At 48.7% G+C, this 6,345-nt stretch overlaps 1 long non-coding RNA gene across 1 annotated transcript; it reads right to left on the bottom strand.

The window, feature by feature from the left end:
- Window positions 1-441: 441 nt before the first annotated feature.
- On the bottom strand, window positions 442-5,065 carry LOC147578767 (uncharacterized). The gene is made up of 2 exons (XR_015255654.1): window positions 4,754-5,065; window positions 442-3,681 (listed from the first exon to the last, which is right to left on the bottom strand). It is a non-coding gene; the product is annotated as an uncharacterized LOC147578767 (long non-coding RNA).
- Between the last annotated feature and the right edge of the window lie 1,280 nt (window positions 5,066-6,345).

Genomic DNA, 6,345 nt, shown 5'->3' with positions numbered 1-6,345 from the left:
GGGATGAACAGTGCTAGGGTTCTGGATCTATTTGGAAGCCAAGTCCAAAAGGACTCGCCAACAAGGGCCTTTTCACATTGGAAATGGAATCACCTTTTATTGTTTTCCTCAGAAGGTTCCTCTCCACAGACCAGGCACAGGGTAGAACTTTCATTTCGATTCTCAAGAACCAGCAGAATGGCACCGAGTGTTCCCCTGGTTTTGTCATAGGTCATCAATCTCCCCAGAGCCTGGGGAAGACAGAGTAGAAAGTGAGCCCAGATATATCTTTGGAGACAAGGTGCCTATAAATAGAATGTCATATGTGGTCAGTGACATTGTAGGAATTTGTGTTTTCTGAAGGGAAAAATATTTTGTCTTTGATGGATTTTCTGTTTTACAGACATAATTAATCACAACGTCTTAAGAAATCAATTTCTCTAATAGCAAAAATAATCTATGTTTTGCCAACTAGAAACACCACTTTTATTTAAGAAACACTCTCCCTTGGTTGATGTACTTTTTGGCGCCAGGAGCGAGAATTCTGTCCATGTGCACAGATTATAATGATTCACTGAGGAAATATGAAGTTCTTAGACCAGCGGAGAGCATTCAAATGCCTTTGCCTTACCAAATGGATTCTCATTCAGAAATGGATTTGACAAATAAACAGTAAAATGTCCAAGAACAATTGTTTTCCAAATTTCTGAGCAATAAATACATGTTTCTACAGAGTGTTACGCAATGATGCGGAATCCGAGAATTTTTAGAACATGGCAGGTATTTACTTAGTCCCCGGGTCCTTCCCCCAGTGTGGGACACCGCCCCACACCCCCCCCCCCCGCCTCAATACCACCAAGACACGTGCTGTGGTCTCTTCCAGCACATCCCGAGGCAGGCTGAACTGCCTGTGGTTTCCTATTTGAGCAATACTCCTTGGAAAGTTCTTCTGTTAATTGGAAATCCTCCCTTCTGTAATTTCCCCATCGGCCCCAGGTCTTCCTTCTGGAATTACAAAGGATTCGTACAGTTCTTTTTTCAAAGAGAGGAGGACAGCTCTCAACTTGTAACGTTTCACTTTTCTCCACCCAGGCTTTCCTGGTGCCTTCGTCTGCCGCCGTGACCCACTCTTAAGACCGTCTTCTCAAAGAAGCCATTTTCATGGAGGCATATCAAAGGTCCCTTGTTCCTACAGAGAGTCACCCCGTACTTTCCACATCCATCCTTGTGTTTCTGGAGGGGGCCACATCCAGGCCCATGCCTAGCATGCCTCGCTCTTGCCATTGGCTCCAGAAAGGGGAATCACTTTGGGGAAAAAGTTCCACTTCTTTGAAAACAGCCAGGGAGCTCACACTTGGCTCACCCCGGCTCAGATGTTCAGGCGCTGTTGGAAGAGAAAACCCAGCATCCTGAATCCACCAGGGTCTGGCAGAAATCTCTCAAGAGAAAATGGCTTGATTTTAAAATTTTAACTGCCTTTGTCATTTTCCTGCCAGGCCAAACCTTGTATAAATGTGCTTTTAATTAAGTAAGAGCTTTGCTTATCATTCTCCTGCTCTGTTTCGTTTCCAGCAACTGCGTCAAATCGTCTCAGTCAACTTCTCCCATTAACATGAAGGCTGCTGGTGCACGGGAGGCCTTGACAGGAGCCAGCGGTGCCCGCCTCGTTTTGCTTGTCGTGGCGGCCTGGCTGCTGGCTGGCGTCTTGACTGTGGCGTGATGGATGGCGTGCTGCCGTGGGCAGGGCCACCGGGGGGACCTGGCTGGTGCCGCACACGTCTGTCGCCTGCCTGAGTCCAACCTGGGTGAACGCACAGGACACGCCTCTGGGGTGAGGTGAGGTCAGCAGAGAAGCTCTCGTTCCTTGCTCCAAAGGACACAGCTGCAGAGTGTTTTGGCTGTGGGGGTTTGTCGCTGTCCCAGAGTCGGAACTTGGAACAAAGTGTCTCTTCTCCAAAATTAAAAAAAAAAAAAAAGAGGTTAAAAGAAAGAGCAACAGAAACACAAATAAGGTGAGGAAAGTGCACCCAGCCTGCTGTGTGATGCAGGAGGAAACACCGGAGTCACCTAGAATGAGTTGTTGAAATTATTGTGGCAGGTGCTTTCTCGCCACACCGGGCTGGGTGACATTTCTCCATTCTAACAAAAATCCCAGCATTTTCCGAGGGGTGTCAGTTGAAGGACATGATTTCAACCGAGCACCCAGGTGTGCTGACCAAACCTCCGTTGGCAAGTTCTGACGCCTGCTTTCTTCCAAGGTAAATATTGACTCTAACAGTGGGTGAAAATCTGTCCCTTTAGGTTTTATGAGCACCCCCTGACAAACGCGTTCTGTGAGCGGGAATCATGGGACAGGGTTGTCAACTCAGACCCCATGTTAAGCTGTCATGCAGGTATTTGAAAACAGTGCTTGGTGACACTGATTTCTTTTGCGTTAAGGAGGCTGGCGTTCTAGATCGGCCCCTGGGCCTGAGAGCTCAGCTGCTTGCTTGGGTCCCAAACCTTTTCTTGTGTCTGGAATTTCGGGAAAAGCCATGGTCTCCTTGTGTCCGCGGGCTAAGCCCATGGGTCCGAGTTTGCTTCTGCGGTTTCAGGAGTGAATTTCTTTCCACGGATCACCCAAAATAGGAATTTAAGTGCCTCCTGGCAGAAGGCTGACTGCTCTCTTTGTCATATTGTGATGAATGCTTTGGTGTACTACAGGGACCCAGGTTATGGAATGTCAGATCACCCATTACACATCATGCTTCTCCTGATGACAGACTCACGGACGAGGGCACTCAAAGCCCCACAACGAGTGGACGTCTAAGCTGCACCCAGGTTCCTGGGACTGATGGGCCCCATCCCGCCCCCCTACTGTGGCCTCCCAGGATCCTCCAGACCCTTGGGCGGGGGGGGGCTCTGACCTGGGCAGGAGGAGAGGGATGCCCTCCCTGGGCATGGTATAGGGTTGGGGGGAGGGGAAGCAAAGTCTCAGGCCTTGTTGGCCTGTTTGGCGCCCCTCTGTTTTGGGGTTCACGCGGTGGGGAGAGCAATCCCTGCCTGCTGTCAGTGCCTTTCTGGTATCTCCATGCTCCCTGACTCCCCCAGTATTGATACAGTGACTGGGTCTCCCCCACCACCGCCCGCCCAAGCGCCCCTCTGCAGTTCTGTGGATTCCCCCTCCAGGGGCCCCAGCAATGGTAGCCAGAGCAACCTGTCAGAGAGGATATGGTTTTCCAGACTGAAATACATCAGAGCCCCATCACCCAGCGGTGATCTCAGGCTTTACCCCCTAATGTAGGGGTGGGGGCAACGGGAACTGGAGCTCCAGACTCTGATCTTTCAGAAGAATTCCTCAGACTACATGTGAGGTCGTCTTCTCCACAGGGCAAGCAATTCCCACCCACTTCCTTCCGGATCCCAGCTCCAGAACAAAGAGACCAGAAGAAGCAGGTTGCCCGGCTTCATTCACCTCACCTGTAAATTCGGGAGCCCCTTCTCCAGCTGCCCCTACTGCGGGGCATGGATCTGGTGAGCATTCCAAGAGGGTGCATCAATTCAGTGACCCGTCACCCAGTTCATCCCCAACAAGCAGGAGACTCTCCACCGGAAGTGCCTGCAACATATCTTCATGCATGCCCAAGGGCATCGCTAATGGAAACTGGAGAACACCTAGGATGTCCCTCACCTTCCCCCGTGAGAGGAACAGGCTCTGTTGATCTGGAATAGATGTTTGCAAATCAATAAACAGTTGGTCGGATGGCTGCTAAACATTTCTTGTAGAAGGAAAGCGAAGTAAGGGGTAGTTCACACGAGGTGATACCATTGCTGTAGAAAAAGGATCAAAGGGGCACGTTGACCCCATCTGTTGGTTATTGGTTTTCTTCAAAGAAATCCTACCTCTTGTGACCACTGGAATAGTCTGATATGAAATACATAGAACAAAGCCCGGTGTGCATCAGAGGGAGGCAAGCCATAAGAGACTCTTAAGTACAGAGAACAAACTGAGGGCTGCTGGAGGGGAGGTGGGTGGGGGGTGGGTTCAATGGGTGATGGGGAGGGGTGCCTGGGTTGTTCCGTCAGTTAAGCACTTGACTCTTGGTTTCAGCTCAGGTCATGATCTCATGGTTTGTGAGTTTGAGCCCAGCATGGGGCTCCACGCTGGCAGCGTGGAGCCTGCTTGGGATTCTCTCTCTCCCTCTCTCTCTCTCTGTGTTCTCCCCCACTCACACTGTCTGTGTCTCCCAAAATAAATAAATAAACTTAAAAATTTATTTTAAAAAGAAAAAACAAGTGGGGGACGGGCATTAAGGAGGGGACTTGTTGGGATGAGCCCTGGGTGTTATATGTAAGAGATGAGTCACTGGGTTCTACTTGTGAAGCCAAGATGACACTGTATATTCACTAATTTGAATTTAAATGAAATAAATTTTAAAAATGGTGTAATTTCAGATTTTGGAAGCACTTTTCCACAGGAAAGACCGAGAAAGAAGAGGGAGAAAGAGACAGAAGAGGCCAGGGCCAGATGGATGGTTCCCAGAGAGGGAACACGCCTGGGCTCCCAGTTGAGGACAGTGACAACAGACCAGGTCAACATTTAGTGCCCCAAGTGGTCTAAAGCACGGTGCTAGTTACAATACAAGATACCAGCTGGAAAGGGAAACACCGGATGGCCTGTCATCTGGGCATCGTTCCGGGTCGGGTTGGGGGGGTATCTGAGCAATTTTGCAATAAATCACCCACCTGACTATAGAATAACAGCTTTTTTGCTTCCTCAGCTAAGGCAACTTACCTGTCCCAATGTCACCTCAGGGCCTGGGCGTCCCCCAAACCAGAAATCAATAGAAGGAGAGGCCAGACGAGGGTGTGCAGTGTAGCCTGGAATTGCTCGAGTGGGTCTGAAGAAACCAGACGTCTTCAGGACGGGGCTGACAGGGGCATGCTACCCCAGCTGCTCTGGTCCTCACGGAGAAACTGACCAATGGAAACACAGGTTGCGTTTTTTTTTTTTTTTAACTTTATCAATTCCCTAGAACAAGTCCCCCACAGCATTTGTTTTCCATTTTTAAGCTGTTACAAGAAAAATGGAGTGAGAACAGATGCCCCCCACATGTGTCCCTCATCTGAATCTACTCAATTGCCCCTCCGTCCCTGGCTGCCTGGCCACTTTCCTCTCCTCTGATGGTGATCCTTAACACAGGGGCTACCCTATCATCAGTCACCTTCCAGACAGACTCCATAGATTTCAAGCATTAAAATCGGAGAATTCCCCACACGATCATTTTATTGGGGGGGAAGAAGAAAGGAGAGCAGGAGAAGAAAAGCAAATTAAGTACAGCTTACATTTTCCACGCCCTCTGCTGATGCTAGATCTTGGCCAAGCCTCCTTCTTACCATGTGTTCCCCGTGTTGAATAACAAACTGAAAGGTTCGTTTCCAGGGTTATGTTACTGTTGGCTGATAGCATATCATTTCAAGGGGGTCCATTTTTCTCAGCTCCTGCTCAAATCACTTTGGCAAGTTTAATCTGGTCTAACAGTTTTGCTATTTACAGCTGGAATTTCTGTATCTTAAGAGCGCCCTGGGAATTTAGCTGAGTGGCTAAAAGATTGACTTCCAGCTCTGAACCAGGTGGAAGAGGGGAAACATACAAAATATACAAGGGGGTGTATCGCTGAATTATCTCTGCTCTAAGAGCATTCCTATGGACACAGGGATTAATTCCTGGTCTTCAAGCAGTAGAACACCCCCAAAGCCACAAGAGGGGAGCTCTGTGCTGGGAAACATGGGGGTTGGGAAGAGCACAGTCCCGGGCTCACTGATTTACCAGCCCTGTACTCTGGGGTGTATTCCTTGATCTCTCTGGGCTTTCTTTTCTTCATTTGTGGAATGGGGTTAATAAATCCCACCCTGGAGGGTTGTCCTGGGGATGGAACAGGTGATTTCCCAGGAAACATTACATCCACAAGTCTCCTCCTCCTCCTCTCTCTCTCTCTCTCTCTCTCTCTCTGTCTGTCCCTGTTTAGATGTATCTCCATCCCTTCTCTATCCAAACCCCTTTCTCTTGCTTTTCCTTTCTTTAAATGTGTTTTGGATGATGCAGAGCTTGGGAATTATGAGGGGGATCAGAGGAATTGTGACCCCCAATCCTCACAGATGACTCCATAGTTGATAAAGCTTTTTTACAAGTTTGACTCATCCTAGTCTTTTTTTTAATTTTTAAAAATAATTTTTTAACGTTTATTTATTTTTCAGAGACAGAGACACACAACACAGTTGGGGAGGTGTGGAGACAGAGGTGGACACAATCTGAAGCAGGCTTCAAGCTGTCACCACAGAGCCTGACTCAGGGCTTGAGCCCACAAACCGTGAGATCATGACCTC

Source organism: Puma concolor, chromosome C1, assembly GCF_028749965.1.
Source record: "Puma concolor isolate L17-30 chromosome C1, mPumCon1.1.hap2, whole genome shotgun sequence".
NCBI classification, from domain to species: domain Eukaryota; kingdom Metazoa; phylum Chordata; class Mammalia; order Carnivora; family Felidae; genus Puma; species Puma concolor.
Note: the sequence above shows the minus strand (reverse complement) of the source record. Positions and strands in the feature narration are given on the sequence as shown.